Below are 20452 nucleotides of genomic sequence, written 5' to 3'. Positions count from 1 at the left end.
TGGGTATAAGAAGAGGGCTTTTAAGTACAGAGGAAACAGTGTCTGTTCACCCAAATCAGAAATGTTAGTATTTTAATATTCAAATATTGCCACAAACTGGTTGGGTGCCATTATAAGCAAATGAGAGGATGTGTTGTGTGAAGAAATAGTTGTCAACACATTAAGATGAACAACATTTGAATGTTCAGTGTTTGGTCTGGATACATGATAGTTGGGTGTTTGGCTTATTCCTTCCAGAACAATGAGTGTAGGTGCTCTGGATCACACTGCAATCAGTCTAAAGAACAAAGGATCAACACATTCATACTTTAGAGCCTCACAACTGCGTTGGATGAGTCCTACTACACTGCTACACACGGGAGAGTCTTTTGTTTTACTGTTGTTTTAGACTTATTTTTATGAGATAGAGCATTTTGTAACATTTATGATATTAAATTGTTTTATAACTAAAGATATTAGTGGTATTTTTTTTAATTTTTTAACACCATACTATAGAACAAGATTTCTATATTTGTCATCAATGTGAATGGAAATACACATTGATAATGCAATAATGGTCCTCAACCAGCTTCATTGTTTTGCAGTCATACTGAAATAATAACGAAAATGAATACAATTAGTGAATACATTTCCAAAATAGAAAGAATCACACTATTTCCATTTGTAGGTGGATTGCCAGTATTACATTCCCTTTAGTATAAGGGGAAAATCACATGTGTAAATTCATTAGGGTCAGGGGTTAGGGTACTGATGGAACCCAAAAAGAAATGCCTTTATAACAAGTACAAAGGTATTGACAACAGTGTCAGGGCACATCTTAGCTTCACCATCTAATAATTGTTGTCAGGCTGCACAATACATTCGGCCACAAATAGAACATAATAAATCTACAGGTCAATCCTCCTATCTTTTGTAAGACTGTAAAAAGCTATACGAAGATCATTAGTAACTTTAAGAAGTGCTGTTTCTGTGCTGTGATGAGCTCTAGAGCATGACTGAAACATCTCAAACAGGCTGTTTCTCTGCAGGTGCTCCAGTAACTGAGTCACCACCACCACCTTCTCAAGAACTTTAGAGATAAAGGAAGGTTGGATATCGGCCTATAATTTGCTATGACATCAGGATCCAGTGATGGTTTTATAAGCAACGGTTTAATCACTGCCACCTTGTAGGACCGGGGTCCATAACCTGTCACTAAAGAACAATTAATCTGGTCCAGGATAGAGCTGCCTATCAATGGTAAAAAATATTTCAACAGGTGTGTTGGGAGAGGATCTAAAAGACACGTGGTGGTCTTGGATTTCTTGTTACACATACGCAGCACTTCAATGCTTCAAATCCTATTCATCCTCTGGTGTTTTGTATAAAAGCAACTTATAACCTTTGCAGCTTTATAGCCCGCTATTGTCTTTTATATAAAGTTAATATCTGCTTTGATCCTTAAGTTAAAATATTCATAAAGGTTTTCAAATAATGTATATGCTGAAATAGTTCGTCCATATAATTTAACTGGTAACAGTCAAATACTAACAGAAACACCAGCAAACGACAATCATGGAATTCCGGGTCAAAGCAAAACTTATAACATGTAGTTTAATCGACCACATAAACGAAAAGAAAAAGGAGAAGTCCAGTGAATCTAGGCCACGTTTTTACATCGGCGCTCCGCCTCAAGGCAAAAATAAGATCATGCTTACTGAAGAAACTTTGAAACAGCCAAAGAAGCCAGTGCCACTTATTCAGACGCTTCTTGAGCAGTCCAAACCTCAAAATCGCCAAAATAACGAAAGATTACAGAGGAGATTTACTGCTCAAACAAAGCCCAAGGTGGTTGAAGAAAATCAAGCCAAAAATAAACCTGTTCTTCGTAGAGGGAAGCCTGAGCCTGAAGAGCCGCCAGCTTTTCATCTGCCTCCTGTGAAGGCAAGTTGGAGGGATCAGCGCCCCAAAGATCTAATCGTGCTTGAGGAAGTCATCACGGAAAAGTGCATAGAGCCGCCTTCACCTTCGCACAATCATTATCATAATTTAGACAAGAACTTTGTGAGGATGTTAAAGCAGAAACAGACGAGGGCCAAAGTGGATGCAGAAAATGCAGAAATGATTGCCTCCAAACTGAAGTGCAAGAAAAGGGATGACTTGGAAAACATGATTAATGAAAAGAAAATGCACTTCAAGTGTGACGAGGGTCAGAAGTGGCAAGAGAGAGTGGAACTCCAGAAAAAGCTTCACACCAACTCTCTGGCTGCATTCTGGGCCAAGCAAAAGAAGGTGAGGAACAAGATCAATGGGCACGATTTGAAGACGCAAGAAGATTTCAGCGATGAGGAAGATGGAGAAGATTCAGGCACCGCACAATATTTTGTCTACAAACAGCTGGCAGACATCAAGCTGAAGAAGGCTGCCGCTCGTGCCAGGCTACAGGAGAAGCAGTACATTGAGGCTGTGACCGCTCAGAAAAATGCCAAAGAGGCTGAGGAAAAGGAAAAGGAGAGGAAGAGGCTGGCAGCAGTTGGACAGTTCAAGGAGTACGTTCAGAAGGTGGCAGATGAAAGGGAAAGCAAGACCAAAAGAGGCGGAGAGCAGGAAAGAGAAGAAATGAGTCACAGAATGAAGGTGTTCGACGAAACCGAAGATATTCAGAAGGGTCTTCTGAGAGACCATTGCAAGAGTGCGAGAAGAATCCAGGATGGATATGCCAAAGCCATCAATGAAGAGTTTGCCTACAAGCAGTCTAAGAAGCGCATCCTTTGCAATGCCCCCGTCGATAAAGAGCGTGGGCCAGAGAGAGAGGTGGAGTGGCCCTACCTCACCCGGCAGGGTAATTATATGGACACCATCAAAGGAGCGCCCCTGTCTCAGAAAAGTAAGCCGCAGTCCTCCAACAGGTTCTTCTCACCCCCAAGACTTTGTTTGACAAGTGAATGTTATACCGTATTGGCCCGAATATAAGACGACCCTGATTATAAGACGACCCCCTCTTTTTCAAGACTCAAGTTTGAAAAAAGACTTTTTGAACACCAAATCTAATTTTTATACAGAAAATAATTACAGTACATCTGAAACAAATGATTATATCTTCGACCCACTTTTCTCCAAATTGTCGCAACATTTCTCTATTTCCTGTTATCTCTTCTCTTATTTTCTTCTCTTTTCTTTCTTACCGCTATTTTTTTACTTTTCTTCTTCGTGCTACCGCTATTTTTATTTTTCTTCTTCGTGACAGGGGTTCGCTTTGGCCTGGGACGTTAAGTTCAGCATTCGCTTTAAATATATCTGGCGCCATCTAGCGTTGTGAATGGGTATAATGTCTAGACCGCGAATGTAAGACGACCCCCACTTTTTCAGTCTTATTTCAACGCAAAAAACACCGTCTTATATTCGGGCCAATACGGTACCTATAGAAATTAACAGGTAGGGGTACTTAGAGCACAGGATTCTAGGTTCCTTTGCTGACAAAGCACGGTCAGACATGACGAAAAGGCAGTCGGGCATTTGAAGGATGCGTCCTAAAATGAAACGTGAGCATACAGATTACGTTGGTCCCTCCACCTCTCTGTCAGGTGATTCTTGTTGTAATCCTTCATCTTGATTCTACATTTTTGAGCACTTCTCCTCATAAGGGGAAGAAGTTCAGGTTGGTTTTGTTTGAAGTTGGGGTGGAAACAGTGATGGATGTTGGGCTTGTCTCTATCGAAAAGCCTGGATTTCTTGAAGCCACGTCGATATTTGAGAAAATCTCAGTGTTTTAGGTGCGCCTTATAGTCGTGAAAATAGGGTACTTCTTTTATAAGCCAAGCTCCACCCAGAAAGTGGTAATGTGGGTACAAGAAGAGGGCTTTTAAGTACAGAGGAAACAGTGTCTGTTCACCCAAATCAGAAATGTTAGTATTTTAATATCCAAATATTGCCACAAACTGGTGGGGTGCCATTATAAGCAAATGAGAGGATGTGTTGTGTGAAGAAATAGTTGTCAACACATTAAGATGGACAAAATTTGAATGTTCAGTGTTTGGTCTGGATACATGATAGTTGGGTGTTTGGCTTATTCCTTCCAGAACAATGAGTGTAGGTGCTCTGGATCACACTGCAATCAGTCTAAAGAACAAAGGATCAACACATTCATACTTTAGAGCCTCACAACTGCGTTGGATGAGTCCTACTACACTGCTACACACGGGAGAGTCTTTCCCATGGTTGCTCCTAAATTATGGAACAGTCTGCCATTGGACATTAGACACGAGGCTCCTTCCCTAAACCTTTTAAAAAGCCATCTTAAAACCCCTTTTCACCCTGGCTTTTAAGACACTACGACACTTGATCCTGTTACGAGTGGTTGTATCAGGACCCGAAAGCAGGCAGGACACAGTGGCGTATCGTTCCCAGAAGCTTTATTAAAGTTTATAGAACTCAAAAAAGGCGTGGAGACCACGACTCGGTGCTTAATCAAAACAGGGAATGTAAACTTACGACAAAAAGCAGTCCATGAAGGATTAAGAAAAAACAATAATCCGATAACGGGTTCAAAAAGTAATCCACGAAGGAAACAGTCTCACGAAAGTCCAGGAGGGTACAGCTGGGGTTTTCCGAAAACGACAAAACACGCCAACGCTGGCCAACCGTGAGAACAGTCCATAAATAGGTGGCTTGATTACAATAGTCTGCAGGTGCACCAGTCCCCGGCACCACCTGTGGCTGAGGCATGGCTCCACCACGCCCCCCGCAGGAGAAACCCTGCAAAAGAGTTCCCAGAAACTGGTAACCTGACAGATCCGGCTTTTACTAGTTTCTATCTTTTGTTTTACTGCTGTTTTAGACTTATTTTTATGAGATAGAGCATTTTGTAACATTTATGATTTTAAATTGTTTTATAACTAAAGATATTAGTGGTATTTTTTTAATTTTTTAACACCATACTATAGAACAAGATTTCTATATTTGTCCATCAATGTGAATGGAAATACACATTGATAATGCAATAATGGTCCTCAACCAGCTTCATTGTTTTGCAGTCATACTGAAACAATAAATCAAATAAATGCAATTAGTGAATACATTTCCAAAATAGAAAGAATCACACTATTTCCATTTGTAGGTGGATGGCCAGGTGGATTGCCAGTATTACATTCCCTTTAGTATAAGGGGAAAATCACATGTGTAAATTCATTAGGGTCAGGGGTTAGGGTGCTGATTGAACCCAAAAAGAAATGCCTTTATAACAAGTTCAAAGGTATTGACAACAGTGTCAGGGCACATCTTAGCTTCACCATCTAATAATTGTTGTCAGGCTACACAATACATTTGGCCACAAATAGAACATAATAAATCTACAGGTCAATCCTCCTATCTTTTGCAAAACTGTAAAAAGCTATAAGAAGATCATTAGTAACTTTAAGAAGTGCTGTTTCTGTGCTGTGGTGAGCTCTAAAGCCTGACTGAAACATCTCAAACAGGCTGTTTCTCTGCAGGTGCTCCAGTAACTGAGTCACCACCACGTTCTCAAGAACTTTAGAGATAAAAAGAAGGTTGGATATCGGCCTATAATTTGCTAAGACATCAGGATCCAGTGATGGTTTTATAAGCAACGGTTTAATCACTGCCACCTTGTAGGACCGGGGTACATAACCTGTCACTAAAGAACAATTAATCTGGTCCAGGATAGAGCTGCCTATCATTGGTAATGCAGCCAGAGACAGGTGTGTTGGGAGGGGATCTAAAAGACACGTGGTGGTCTTGGATTTCTTGTTACACATACGCAGCACTTCAATGCTTCAAATCCTATTTATCCTCTGGTGTTTTGTATAAAAGCAACTTATAACCTTTGCAGCTTTATAGCCCGCTATTGTCTTTTATATAAAGTTAATATCTGCTTTGATCCTTAAGTTAAAATATTCATAAAGGTTTTCAAATAATGTATATGCTGAAATAGTTCGTCCATATAATTTAACTGGTAACAGTCAAATACTAACAGAAACACCAGCAAACGACAATCATGGAATTCCGGGTCAAAGCAAAACTTATAACATGTAGTTTAATCGACCACATAAACAAAAAGAAAAAGGAAAAGTCCAGTGAATCTAGGCCACGTTTTTACATCGGCGCTCCGCCTCAAGGCAAAAATAAGATCATGCTTACTGAAGAAACTTTGAAACAGCCAAAGAAGCCAGTGCCACTTATTCAGACGCTTCTTGAGCAGTCCAAACCTCAAAATCGCCAAAATAACGAAAGATTACAGAGGAGATTTACTGCTCAAACAAAGCCCAAGGTTGTTGAAGAAAATCAAGCCAAAAATAAACCTGTTCTTCGTAGAGGGAAGCCTGAGCCTGAAGAGCCGCCAGCTTTTCATCTGCCTCCTGTGAAGGCAAGTTGGAGGGATCAGCGCCCCAGAGATCTAATCGTGCTTGAGGAAGTCATCACGGAAAAGCGCATAGAGCCGCCTTCACCTTCGCACAATCATTATCATAATTTAGACAAGAACTTTGTGAGGATGTTAAAGCAGAAACAGACGAGGGCCAAAGTGGATGCAGAAAATGCTGAAATGATTGCCTCCAAACTGAAGTGCAAGAAAAGGGATGACTTGGAAAACATGATTAATGAAAAGAAAATGCACTTCAAGTGTGACGAGGGTCAGAAGTGGCAAGAGAGAGTGGAACTCCAGAAAAAGCTTCACACCAACTCTCTGGCTGCATTCTGGGCCAAGCAAAAGAAGGTGAGGAACAAGATCAATGGGCACGATTTGAAGACGCAAGAAGATTTCAGCGATGAGGAAGATGGAGAAGATTCAGGCACCGCACAATATTTTGTCTACAAACAGCTGGCAGACATCAAGGTGAAGAAGGCTGCCGCTCGTGCCAGGCTACAGGAGAAGCAGTACATTGAGGCTGTGACCGCTCAGAAAAATGCCAAAGAGGCTGAGGAAAAGGAAAAGGAGAGGAAGAGGCTGGCAGCAGTTGGACAGTTCAAGGAGTACGTTCAGAAGGTGGCAGATGAAAAGGAAAGCAAGACCAAAAGAGGCGGAGAGCAGGAAAGAGAAGAAATGAGTCACAAAATGAAGGTGTTTGACGAAACCGAAGATATTCAGAAGGGTCTTCTGAGAGACCATTGCAAGAGTGCGAGAAGAATCCAGGATGGATATGCCAAAGCCATCAATGAAGAGTTTGCCTACAAGCAGTCTAAGAAGCGCATCCTTTGCAATGCCCCCGTTGATAAAGAGCGTGGGCCAGAGAGAGAGGTGGAGTGGCCCTACCTCACCCGGCAGGGTAATTATATGGACACCATCAAAGGAAGCGCCCCTGTCTCAGAAAAGCAAGCCGCAGTCCTCCAACAGGTTCTTCTCACCCCCAAGACTTTGTTTGACAAGTGAATGTTATACCTATAGAAATTAACAGGTAGGGGTACTTAGAGCCCAGGATCCTATTCTCATTGATGATGAGAATCTAATAGAGAAGGTCGTTCCAGGCGATGGTGTCAATGTTGCAGTCATCTGCCAATCGCCGCAATTTCGAAGGGAAGATGTTTCCATTCAGTGAAAACTTTGTTGTCGTTTTCTAATCTGAGGAGGAAATAGCCACAGTATTACTCACTTGCTAGCTTGAGCTTAATTCAATGGGTTTGTTTTAAGGATTTAAATGGGTGTATTCAAAAGTATTTTAGTATATGCTTGTTATTTCTGGTTGGTTATTTACCGTCATGTTTATCAAATTGCTCACCTACTGTAGACCTAAATCCTTGACCATACTTCAAAGAATAAACGTTTTTGTAAGAATCCAATTCTAACAATGTCAGCAAATATCAGCAGCACTTTACTGGAAATGTGATTGATAAGCAGCTCACCTGATTGAGGGAGGGATGACTGGGGCATGATGGGCTCAAAAGAAGATCCTACACTGTTACTGGAACCAGGGACTTCTGAAGGGACTGTGGGTTCAGAGGATTGTGTCAAATGTGGGATGGGTTCCTTTTGTTCATATTTTTTTGCGGTAAAAGCAAAATATAATGTGAGAAATGTTTCCATTGTTCCTGTGCACCACAGTTAGTTCCATAGGGTGGCGAAAATTAGAAGCCAAAATATTTACACATTTGACCTCCATTCACCCTCTCATTTATACATTAGGAGCAAACACACAAACTGAGCGTAGGAGCACTGGGTTGTACATTACTGCACCCACAGATTGGGTGCCACGCTAAGGGGACCCCCAGACCATGACCTGGGTTATATATATGGTTACAAGACCAAATATACTTCTGTGCTATATTGAACATTGAGAGACTCACCATTGTTCAGATTGACATCTATGGAATCATCTGTGTCATACAGATTTCGATGGTCCCTCCACCTCTCTGTGAGATGATCCTTGCTATAATTCTTCATCCCGACTCCACATTTTTGATCACATCTCCTCAGAAGGGGAAGAAGTTCAGGTCGTCTCCTTTGGAAGTGTGGGTGGAAATATTGAAGGATGTTGGGCTTGTCTCCATTGAAAGGCCTGGATCTCTTAAAGCCATACAATTTCAGCTGGCGTCCAAAACTCGAGAACCTGGAGTCTTAGGGTTAGGGTTAGCCATTCAAAGACAAAAACCCCTTCTCCATTAGATCCTTTTTGATGATGTTTGTGTGTTTGATGAATATCACTGTCATTGACCAAGCGCCACAATTTTGTGGGAAAGATGTTTGCGTTCAGTGACAACTGCATTTTTTGCATTTTCTGATTCTGATCTGTGAAAGAGAAAAACATTCACTTTATTGCCAATATACTAGCTTAATGTGAGCTTTGAATTCAAAAATGTAATTTGATTTTTTCCCACATTTTTATCATATACCAATGTTATAAGTTGGCTTTTATGGTCTGTGGAAACAATAACGTGAAAAATTATAAAAGGATTTTTGAGGGAATTGTATGCAAATGCATTCATAACATGGACTATTTCAGTGAATACTGAAAAAAGGCTAAGATAGGCTAAGGTGATTAATTCTGGAGAAGACCTAACCCTAACCCCCTAACCCTAACCCCTAACTTAGTGGTGACCAAACTACGGCCGGATTCGGCCCGCCTCCACATTTGGTCCGGCACCCTGAACAATACCAGAAAGCATTTTGATTTTTTTTCCAAATATGTGTATTTGTATTTGATAATAAAGTTGGACCTTAGAGACTGCTTATATGAGTCATTTAATTAAGAGATTCTGCTCTGACAACTAAGCTGAACTTGGACCTGTTAAGATTGTGCACGGCACAACAGAAAGTTTATGTTCCATGGACTTTTTTTATGTGAAGAAACCAGAGAGGGTTATTTGGTTATTATTTATTTAATAAATAGTGTTATTTATTTCCTGGCTTTTTTGTGAAGAATCCAGAAAGGGTTATTTGATTGTGCTTTCTTGAAAACAATACATTTTTACGTTTAGGCACTCCTGCAATCCTCACACTTTTTCTGTTACAAACTGAGCCTGGCCCCTTATCAGAGAAGGGAAAAGTTATGTGGGCCTCACAGGAAAAACTTTGGGGACCCCTGCCCTAACCCCTTAACCCAATTAAAAAAAACATTTATGTACAGTACCTGAAACTGAGTCTTCTGTCTTGAACTGTTCATCAAATTAAGTTACATCTACAACACTTACCGTATTTTCACGACCATAAGGCGCACTGTATTAAAAGGCGCAGTCTCAGTTATGGGTGCTACTTCTGTATTTAAAACATACATAAGGCGCACCGTATTATTAGGCGCATGCTGAAACATACAGTAAAAAATGACAACGGAAAAACAGTGAGTTTCGACACATTTATTGAACAAAATATTCATTCTTCCGCCACAAAACCAAAGTTTTCATCTTCTGTATCTGAATTAAACAGCTGCACTATTTCAATGTCCAACATCCCGAATTCCTCTTCTTAATCATCTGAATCGGACTCACCGACCGGTTCCGCTTCAGCGTTGATTTTGTGAAAGCTCTTACAATACATGAAGACGGTATCATAGCCCATGCGTCTACAATCCGCCCGCATATGGTGGCATAACTTGCCCGCCGTTGCCAAATAGTCTTTGTGAAGGAGTGTTCGCCTTCTGTCATCCAGCGCTCTGTCCGTTTCCGTGGCAGCCGAGAACCATGGTGAACGATGACTTCTCGTGCCCCATTGTGCGTATCGCCACCATGCTGGTCCCTTTTTCTCCACTTTGTGGGTCAAAGGGATGTTAAAAGTCGGAGGGATCTCATCCATGTTGGTAATGTGGCTGGGCGCGGTTATCTTGTCACGGCAGTAGGTGGAGAAGATGGCCACCCTCTCCTAGTTAGGGTTAGGGAAGATGGCCACCCTCTCCTGGTTAGGGTTAGGGAAGATGGCCACCCTTTCCTGGTTAGGGTTAGGGTTAGGGAAGATGGCCGCCCTCTCCTCCTTAGGGTTAGGGTTAGGGAAGATGGCCACCCTCTCCTGGTTAGGGTTAGGGAAGATGGCCGCCTTCTCCTGGTTAGGGTTAGGGAAGATGGCCACCCTCTCCTGGTTAGGGTTACGGAAGATGGCCACCCTCTCCTGGTTAGGGTTAGGGAAGATGGCCACCCTCTCCTGGTTAGGGTTAGGGAAGATGGCCACCCTCTCCTGGTTAGGGTTAGGGAAGATGGCCACCCTCTCCTGGTTAGGGTTAGGGAAGATGGCCACCCTCTCCTGGTTAGGGTTAGGGTTAGGGAAGATGGCCACCCTCTCCTGGTTAGGGTTAAGGAAGATGGCCACCCTCTCCTGGTAATCCGCTGGCAGCCGCTGCGCAACAGTTGTCCTTGCACGTATGGAGAGATGCCGCCGCCTCATAAAGCGAAAACACTAAGATTGCTCAATTGCCATTTTCAGCCGCGTATTCGATGGCCTGCAGTTTAAAGTAAGCCTCATACGCGTCTCGCTTGACCGGCGCCATTTTGGGGGATCCTTACGCGTAGGTGTGTCGCTAATCGATTGGCGGAGCGTTTACCGTAGTGCACCCACCAAAGGCGCACAGCAGATTTTGGAACTCAGTCCACACACAAGGCGCACCATATTATAAGGTGCACCGTCGATTTTTGAGAAAATCTCAGTGTTTTAGGTGCGCCTTATAGTCGTGAAAATACGGTAGATCAAGGGTTTGGTTGAAGCTATGAGTTGGTTGGTTTATCTGCTGGAGGAAACCAACTGACTCAAGTAATGAAATGAAGCCATTTCTAAAGCTGCCATTGACAACATCTACAGTCTGGTGGTTAACTTTGAGTTTTATTGTTTCTACATCATAGATCCAAACATAGAACATAAACAATGATGATACTGTAAAATAAAACTGATGAAGACAGGATGTATTGCTGTGGAGGTCAGGAAGTAGAGGAGGAGGAGGGCTTTGGGAGCTCTGGAATTGTTGTTTGCTTTATCTTTTTCCAGATCCATCTACAGAAGCATTTTTTCTTCTGCTTCTTTGATATTTGAAGCTGCAGAAAAGAGAGATTGTGTTTTAGATTTCACTGAACATCATCTGAAATCTTCTGGAAGAGGAACAAAGGCGACAGCGTCTCACCTCAAGTTGGAGGATTGCTTCAGAGAGCCTCTGGATCTCCTCTTTGATCTTTGCCTCCTCATGTTCCCTCAAACTTTGGCTCTCTTGGTACCTGTGCTCTAGCTCTTCCTTCATATGGACCCATGTCTGAGCTGTCCTCTCTCACCGCTGATAAACATCAGCCACCATCCTGTTAAAGTTCTGTTCTTTAGCCACCAGCTGCTGCTTCATTGACTCTTCTATTTTTATGATCTTCTCATTATATTTGTGTTTCTCTTCATCCAGCAGTTTCTTGAACTTTTCTTGCTGTAGAAAGAGCTGCTGCCTCAAGGCCTCTTTCTCTTCATTAAATCTGTGCTTCTCTTCCTCCAGCTTCGTCTCAAATTCCTCCTCGATCACAAGGAGCTTCTGATTCAAACCTTCCTCCTGCTCCATCAGCTCTCTCTTGTGTCGCTCCTCTTTCTCCTGCTGCTGACTGTGGAGGGTTTCCTCCAGAGAAGCACATTTGAGGTTGCTCTCCTTCAGAGCAGCTTGTGTGCTGTTCAGCTGGGTCAGGGCCTCCACATGGGCCACAGTCCTCATCTGTCCCCTCTTCACTGCCCTGCTGAGCTGCTCCTCCTTCTCTGCCAGGGCTTCTCTGAGCTGCTGGACCTCTTCCCTCCAAGTCTCCATGGATGATTCCAGTGGTTCTTGCGCTGCCTTCAGCTGCTGGGTTCCTCTCTGTGCCATTGATGCGTCTGCTGGTCACCAGTGTGGTACAAGAGTGTTGAGCTCCTCAGGCGTGTGCTGAAAGAGGTAGAGCTGATGTGCTTGATATAAAGGAGATCAAAGACTAAAATGCCAACTTAAGATCAAAGAGAAAAATGCCAAGTGACTAAACCAACTGACTCAAGTGAAGTCATTTCTAAAGCTGTCATTTACAACGTGTACATGGATATTAAAGTGTCCAATGATAATGACTTTATCTGATCTAAGGACCAAGTCAGATAAGAAATCAGAGAACTCAGACAGGAACTCTGAATGTGGCCCAGCAGGGGGCCGATATACACCTACAAACAGAAGTGGCTTTTCTGTCCTCCAGTTCAGATGGGTGATGCCAAGAGTCAGGCTTTCAAATGAACTGGAGCCATGTTTTGGTCTAGGATTAATTAATAACTTGGAGTGATAGATTGCTGCCATTCCCCCTCCTCGACCAGTAACATGATATGATAGTTAAGATGGGTAGGAGGAGTAGATTCATTTAAGCTAACATACTCCTCCTCCTGAAGCCAGGTAAGACAAAATAAACAGCACTTCTTAAAGTTACTAATGATCTTCTTATAGCTTTTTACAGTTTTACAAAAGATAAAAGCTAAAGTTTGTAACTTCTTTCTTCAGAACTTGTGCCATTTCGGTGATCAGCATTCGCCTTCTTCAGATCCGTTTGACAGCACCTGACGTGGCAGCAGGCAGATCTGACAGCCGGCATGTGCGGAAAAATCTGCGTATTATTCGTTCACTCGAAGGCATTTTTAACTTTAATCAGTCAAAAACGATAGCTTTCATCAAATTTAGCTTACTAATTTTTATAAACAAACATAACTTTACCGATCACTTGCGTATGAATGTAAACGTCTCAGGCGCAGACAGTTGACATCTCCCCCTCCTTCAGCCTCTCAGTGCAGCCTCCACACCAGCGTGAGCGAGACACACACCTTTATTTCTGCAGATTCGGGCTGATTTTTAAGTTATGAAACTGATCAGCGAACATCTGATTGACCACATGGTTCTGTGGTGGTGAAAGAGTTTTTAGGTCGACTAAATAACACGAAGGGACCAAATATACACTGTGCAATGTTGGAGGAGCTCCCACAACAGAGAACCTGGTGTTGTCACATCTTTTGTCACTTTAAGTGAGACATTATTTAAAGTTATAAAGGGTACATTTCATTTCTTATGATTCTAAAGGCAGTTCATTTACCAATGAGAGATCGCTACGGGAGAGAAATTAAGACACAAAGCCGTTACGCATGAAGTGAGTCAGAGTAGGAGAAAAAAGAGACTGGGGCTGTGTCCTAGCCACCCCCTATACCCTACATAGTGCACTCAATCGTATGGACGCCATTTTGAAATAGTGTCCGAATTCTTAGTGAGCATCGCGAGTGCACTCAATGTATCCCACAATGCACTGCGAAAAGTAGTGTACAACCGATGCACCCGGACTCGGTAATATATCCCTTCAGGCTTTACGGTATCACGTGATAATCTGTCGATGGACATGACGTACAAATGTATGTAATATTATGTTATTATTATTATATGCTATTTGTTTCACATATCTTACTAGAGCGTAAAATTCTTTCACTTTAGTGGAACATTGCTGCCTCCATTTTAAATATGTTTTTTGCCTTTATTTATTTATACGTGACTATAAGCATCTTATTAGATTACGTACCGCTTTAATTCTACCTTACTAGAGTCAGTGCATTTCAAATGCAAATTTAAGGTACTGTAGGAGTGGTATTAATATAACGCAGACTGATGGCTTGAATTGATTTCTTAAGGGAGTGACGATGATATAAATAAGATGATCCGATGCCGGATGGAGAAGGACCACCTCTTCTCCGGGAAGAGGTTTTCTGCTGCAGCAGGATGGGAGTGGGTGGTGGCCAAATGTTATTAAAGACTGTATTGTATTGCTGTAACTTGGAATCTGGTGTGATCACAATCCAGAAACTAAACTGATGGACTTCTGCAATTTGTTTATGTCCTTGTTCCAATTTGTAGAGTTGTGCTGAGGGAAATTGGCCTAACTGGAAAGCTGACTCCAGCACGAGCAGCCAAAAAGTGGGAGAACCTTAAAAAAAACCTACAAGGTTTGTAATAATTGCTTTAAATTTAGTCTAAATGAGACAGACTAATAATTATAGCAAATGTAGCATTACTGTTTGAATTATTTGCTTATTCCCTGTTTGTAGGAGCTTCGGAGACCACCATCAGGGTCTGGCACTGAATCTGGGGAGGTCACTGCTGACAAGTGGAAATAGTTCCCTCTCATGGATGAGGCAATAGGTGGCAGGCCCTCGATTTGGCCCCCATCCCTCGTTGCCTCAGCCTGGGGGGAGAGCCATTCTAGGTCAGGCTCCTCATATTCAGTCCCAGATAGACCTGATGGAGAGTCAGGGACAGAGGAGGAGGAACCAGGGCCAGCACCACTCAAGCGCCAGCGGGACGATAGGGTCCTGGAGCTGCTGGAGAGGGCCGAGGAAAGGGCAACAAGAGAGGAAGCCAGGGAGAAGAGAATTGATAGATAAAATGTAAAAAAGAATATATTAAATTTTTTAAATCAAGTTAACTTCCATCAAAGATTGCTTTCTTCGCATCATATGGTTGAAAACAAATGCTTTAATCAAAGTTTAAAATTAATTGATACAGTTTTTGATTTTGAAATGAGAACTATTTACATAAACACACACACACAAAAAGAAATTGCATTTATCCTATTGGGATTTTTTAATAACTATTTACAAAAATGGAACACAAAGATTTTTCAAATTACTGTATTTTCACAACCACAAGGCGCACCGTATTATAGGGCGCACCTTCAATTAACGGCCTATTTTAGAAATATTTTCATACACAGGGCGCACCGTGTTATAAGGCGCATAGCATAGAAACTGCGTAGTGCCTGTGGTTTCATGACGCATTCACTAGATCGAGCTGCGCTAAAAGGAATGTCAATAAAACAGTCAGATAAGTCAGTCAAACTTTATTAATAGAATACAAACCGGCGTTCTCACAACTCCATTCACTCCCAAAATGAATAAACAGCTGTTTTATTATTTTTCCCGAGTGACGTAGTGTTTTCGCGTAACACAGTTCGTTTAATAACAGCGAGTTATAACAGGCAGTGCAACATTTTTATCACAAGTGGATAGTGGAGTTTAATAAATCTTCGATTTAGTGCAACATTTTTATCACGTAGTACCGTTGCGGGTTAATCAAACGTTAGTGCAAACACAATATACGGTAACTCGAACTCTCGAAGTAGTGCAAAGCGATAGCAATAGCAATATAACAATAGCAATATAACAACGTTGTTTAAACGGTAATGTCCATATTCACAATATGACCAGCCTTGTTAAGTTGTAAACACACAAAAGAAACACGTAAAGATCACTTTATCAGTTCATTCCTCATCCAGGAATCCCTCGAATTCTTCTTCTTCGGTGTCCGAATTGAACAGTTGTGCGAATACGGCGTCCAACATGGCCGCTCCGTCTCGTCAAAGTCGTCATCAGGGTCGGTGTCGCTGGTGTTGTCTGGCATTTCAGTGACAATCCCTGCCTTCCCGAAAGCTCGGACCACGGTCGATGCCCAGGCATTTACGATCCACTGGCAGATAGTGACGTATGACGCTCGGCGCCGTCTCCCCGTCTTGGTGAACGTGTGTTCGCCGTTCGTCATCCACCGCTCCCACGCAGTTCGCAGTCTAGTTTTGAATGCCCCGTTGACACCAATATCTGGCGGCTGGAGTTCCTTTGTTAATCCACTTCTTGCTTTGTTTCCTCGGAAGCTCCGTTGAGTCTTCTTTACCTGGCGCAGGTCGTCTTGTTGCTTCCTCCACTTCCGCACCATTGATTCGTTCACGTTAAATTCTCTTGCCGCTGCTCTATTTCCGTGTTCAACTGCGTGACTGATAGTCTTCAGTTTGAACTCTGCGTCGTAAGCGTGTCTCTTGCAAGGAGCCATTTTGGGGTCTTTACAGACAGAAATGGTTTGGGACTGAATTTACTGCTGTTACCTCGGCCACGCCTACTGACTACGGTAGCCGCGATTAACCAATATTACCGTAATCCATACAAAAGGCGCTCCGGGTTAAAAGGCGCACCGTAGATTTTTTAGAAAATTCTAGGCTTTTAGGTGCGCCTTATAGTCGTGAAAATACGGTAAGAGGAACCAGCTAGGTTCAACAGACATCATGCTCCAAAACGCTGGATTATGAAGACCAGTCCTAAATGTATATATATATTTGAGAATGTACCATCATGTCATGGCGCGAAAATGTCACCGGACACTAATTATTTGAGATAATAAGGAAGTGTTATGTTATTATTATTGACATTGTGGCAGGATGAGGAACGACTCGGACAGAGCAGGTGGTTTAGACGTCTTTATTCTGCAACCAGCAGACCAACACTAAATGGCGCGTTGAACAGTGCATCCAATCAAGGGCTAACCACGCCCATCACCCCATGCATCACCTGGGTGTGAGATACACCCAAATGTGTCCGCCACAACATTAATATTTTAATCTATTATTATTATATAAAGATAATAATAGGGTAAAATATTGCATTTTCAAATAAACGACCGCTGAATGTATTTGGGTATGTTTCGGATGGGTTAAAATAATTAAATGGACCTGGCCACTTTTCCCGGCGACCGGTTCGTTATTATTATGCGACAACATTACGTCATTTTACGTGCGCCGTAGTGTCCGAAAGCTAATTTTGAATTGAGTGCGCTACGGAGTTCACTCAATCCATGTCCCCCATGTAGTGAGTAGTGAACAGAGGACGAGGGTGTGGAGTCGGAAACAGCCTATATCTGTGTTTTATCATCTGTTCTGATGCTCCTTAGTGTGTCTGAGAGCAGAGCAGACTGTTCATCTACGATGAGGAACATATAAAAAGCTGAGGAACACATTTGTATGAATCTTTAGGAAAGTTCAAAGACCACGCATCTTTCGCCAGACGAAAAATTAACGCAGATAAAACCGTTGTTATCCGTTTATCCAATTTTCCATTAGAGCAACAAAAATCGGAAAAGGAATCGTTATCCGTGGTTTTATCATAGAGACGAATATTGAAAAAATAATTCATTTTCTCATTGTTTCAATTTTGGTTTTATTCTGAAAATTAACTGAACGAATGATACACGGATTGCGGAAAGCCCAGCCAACAAAAACTGCACAATATCTAAACAAAGTATTTAATTTGTCTTGGTTCGTTTGTTTAATTGTAGTTGTAAATTGTAGATTGCTACAGAGTCCGACATCGTTTTTGCGTAGTTACACACCGACTCGATGTTAATTTTGGTGACCTCCGACTGACGAAGCCGGGTGTCGTTGGCTCCGACGTGAATAATAACTTTACCAAATTTACGTTTACGTCTCGCCAGCAGCCGTAAATTGGCTTCTATGTCGCCCGCTCTGGCCCCCGGAATGCACCTAACTATGGTCGCTGGAGTCGGCTTCACGGAGCGCAAAACAGAGTCGCCAATTACCAGGGTCGGTTTCTCAGCGGGTGTGTCGCCGAGTGGGGAAAACGATGAGCCACGGGAAGCGGGTGGTGGGGCACCGTGGGCCTTTGTTTTGGGCTACGCTTCCTACGAACCGTCACCCAGCCGCCCTGGCTAGCCGGCTGCTCGGCTGCTGCCGGGGGCCGCTAGCTGAAGCTACGCTAGGCGGCTCCGCAGCAGCTAGCTCTCCTGGCTACCTGACGCAACTCCAGCTAACTCCAAGCTGCGGAACCGCGTCTCGAGCTCGCCAAGTCTCGCCTCCATAACCATTAATAAACTCCACTTTCTGCACCTATTCCCTTCACTAAAGGAGGCAGAGGAGTAACTAAACATTTCACACGCTGAACAGACAAAGACACCGGGTGAAACAGACGGTGAGGCCATGCTAGCGCTGATAATCGGTGGAGCCCTGTATTTGTTTAATATGGGTTGTTTCTCACTGTTGTTATCAGGTGACTAGAATGTCCCAAGTGTTCAAATTTTAATTAAAGTGAGTACAACACACCAAGTGTTTAATTTTAAGTGAATACAACACACCGTGCACAGCACAACCAACAACGATCGAGAAGACAGGAAGTGACGCAATGCGTTACCCGCAATACGTTATTTCGTTTCAACGAAATTTGGAAGGTTTTAAACAAATATTCTAAACTCCATTTAAACAGCTTTATTTCCCCCCAGGCTCTATATTTAAATTAGACCTCCAATAGCTGTTGCAACTTCAGGACACTTTTATTCGTATATACAACTATTGTACACATAAAAACCAACAGAGTATTTGCATTCCAGGTACTTATGGGACAAATGTCCATGATTATTTTTTTTACTTTGTTTTTTTTTGTATTTGGTTAAGAGTTTCACATATTTGACCTTCTTCAGGCAAGTAAAGCAAAGACACAAACCTTAAAATGAACATTTCCAAAATTTCCTAACCGTTAAAGCTTGTTAGCCGACACCATTATTACTCTTTCCTAAAGGTTTCGAACAGCATATTTTCTCTGTACATTATTAGTAAGTGATAGAGTGACGGTCATTTGTGAAGCAGATGTTTGATGGTTTCTACAGTCGTCGTCTGGAATGAAAGGTCAAACGGATTCGGAAATAGGGAACATTTCATATCGGTCCTGGAGAAAAGAAACATGCCAACGTTTCTGAAAAATCAAAAGGTAACTTATGACTGCAGAACATTTTAAAGGGTATATACTTCAACGTTTAAAGTGACAGAATTCTTTCATTTTGAAGGAAATATAATACATTTTAGAGGTTGAAGGGTTGCTGGAGATGTGATCTTATGACACATAAATAACAGTATTGCTGTTTGGTTTTACCTCTGCTTTTTATATTGAACATAAGAAAGGAAACCAGGCTGTTTGTTCCTCTGTGTATTCATTTATATTATATATTTAAAAAATCCAGCATTGTTATTTATTATTATCCGTGTTTTCTGGTGGTGTTTGACGGCTTTCTGTATCGATCTGGTCCAATAACTGATAATGGCGTGATGGTCACAAAGCATCTACAAAACAAGTGTCTATTAAAACGTAGTTACATATTCACACATCCCACAGATAAATACTGTTAAGAGCAACACTGACTCATTTAAAAACATCCTCAAAGAAGAAAATATCTACTGACGTGTGACTAAACTGGATCCGTCTGCCCATTCTCTGGGCGCCGCAGGCATCTGACGGCGATTATTACTGTCTGTCCTCAAGTACCAGTCAGGAAATAGACCTTATTTGTTCTCAGTGTTCAGTGTAAATTGGCAACTGCAGTTTCAGGAAGTATTGTTCTTTCCGTTTTTTGTCTTTGGGACCTCTGGAATGGTTGTTCAGTTCATCTTTTTCCAGAACCATCTACAGAAGCATTTTTTCTTCTGCTTCTTTGATACTTGAAGCTGCAGAAAAGAGAGATTGTGTTTTAGATTTCACTGAACATCATCTGAAATCTTCTGGAAGAGGAACAAAGGCGACAGCGTCTCACCTCAAGTTGGAGGATCGCTTCAGAGAGCCTCTGGATCTCCTCTTTGGTCTTTGCCTCCTCATGTTCCCTCAAACTTTGGCTCTCTTGGTACCTGTGCTCTAGCTCTTCCTTCATCTGGACCCATGTCTGAGCTGTCCTCTCTCACCGCTGATAAACATCAGCCACCATCCTGTTAAAGTTCTGTTCTTTAGCCACCAGCTGCTGCTTCATTGACTCTTCTATTTTTATGATCTTCTCATTATATTTGTGTTTCTCTTCATCCAGCAGTTTCTTGAACTTTTCTTGCTGTAGAAAGAGCTGCTGCCTCAAGGCCTCTTTCTCTTCATTAAATCTGTGCTTCTCTTCCTCCAGCTTCGTCTCAAATTCCTCCTCGATCACAAGGAGCTTCTGATTCAAACCTTCCTCCTGCTCCATCAGCTCTCTCTTGTGTCGCTCCTCTTTCTCCTGCTGCTGACTGTGGAGGGTTTCCTCCAGAGAAGCACATTTGAGGTTGCTCTCCTTCAGAGCAGCTTGTGTGCTGTTCAGCTGGGTCAGGGCCTCCACATGGGCCACAGTCCTCATCTGTCCCCTCTTCACTGCCCTGCTGAGCTGCTCCTCCTTCTCAGCCAGGGCTTCTCTGAGCTGCTGGACCTCTTCCCTCCAAGTCTCCATGGATGATTCCAGTGGTTCTTGCTCTGCCTTCA

This window comes from Takifugu rubripes, unplaced genomic scaffold (genome assembly GCF_901000725.2).
Source record: "Takifugu rubripes unplaced genomic scaffold, fTakRub1.2, whole genome shotgun sequence".
NCBI classification, from domain to species: Eukaryota; Metazoa; Chordata; class Actinopteri; order Tetraodontiformes; family Tetraodontidae; genus Takifugu; species Takifugu rubripes.
This window is presented reverse-complemented; position numbering follows the sequence as displayed.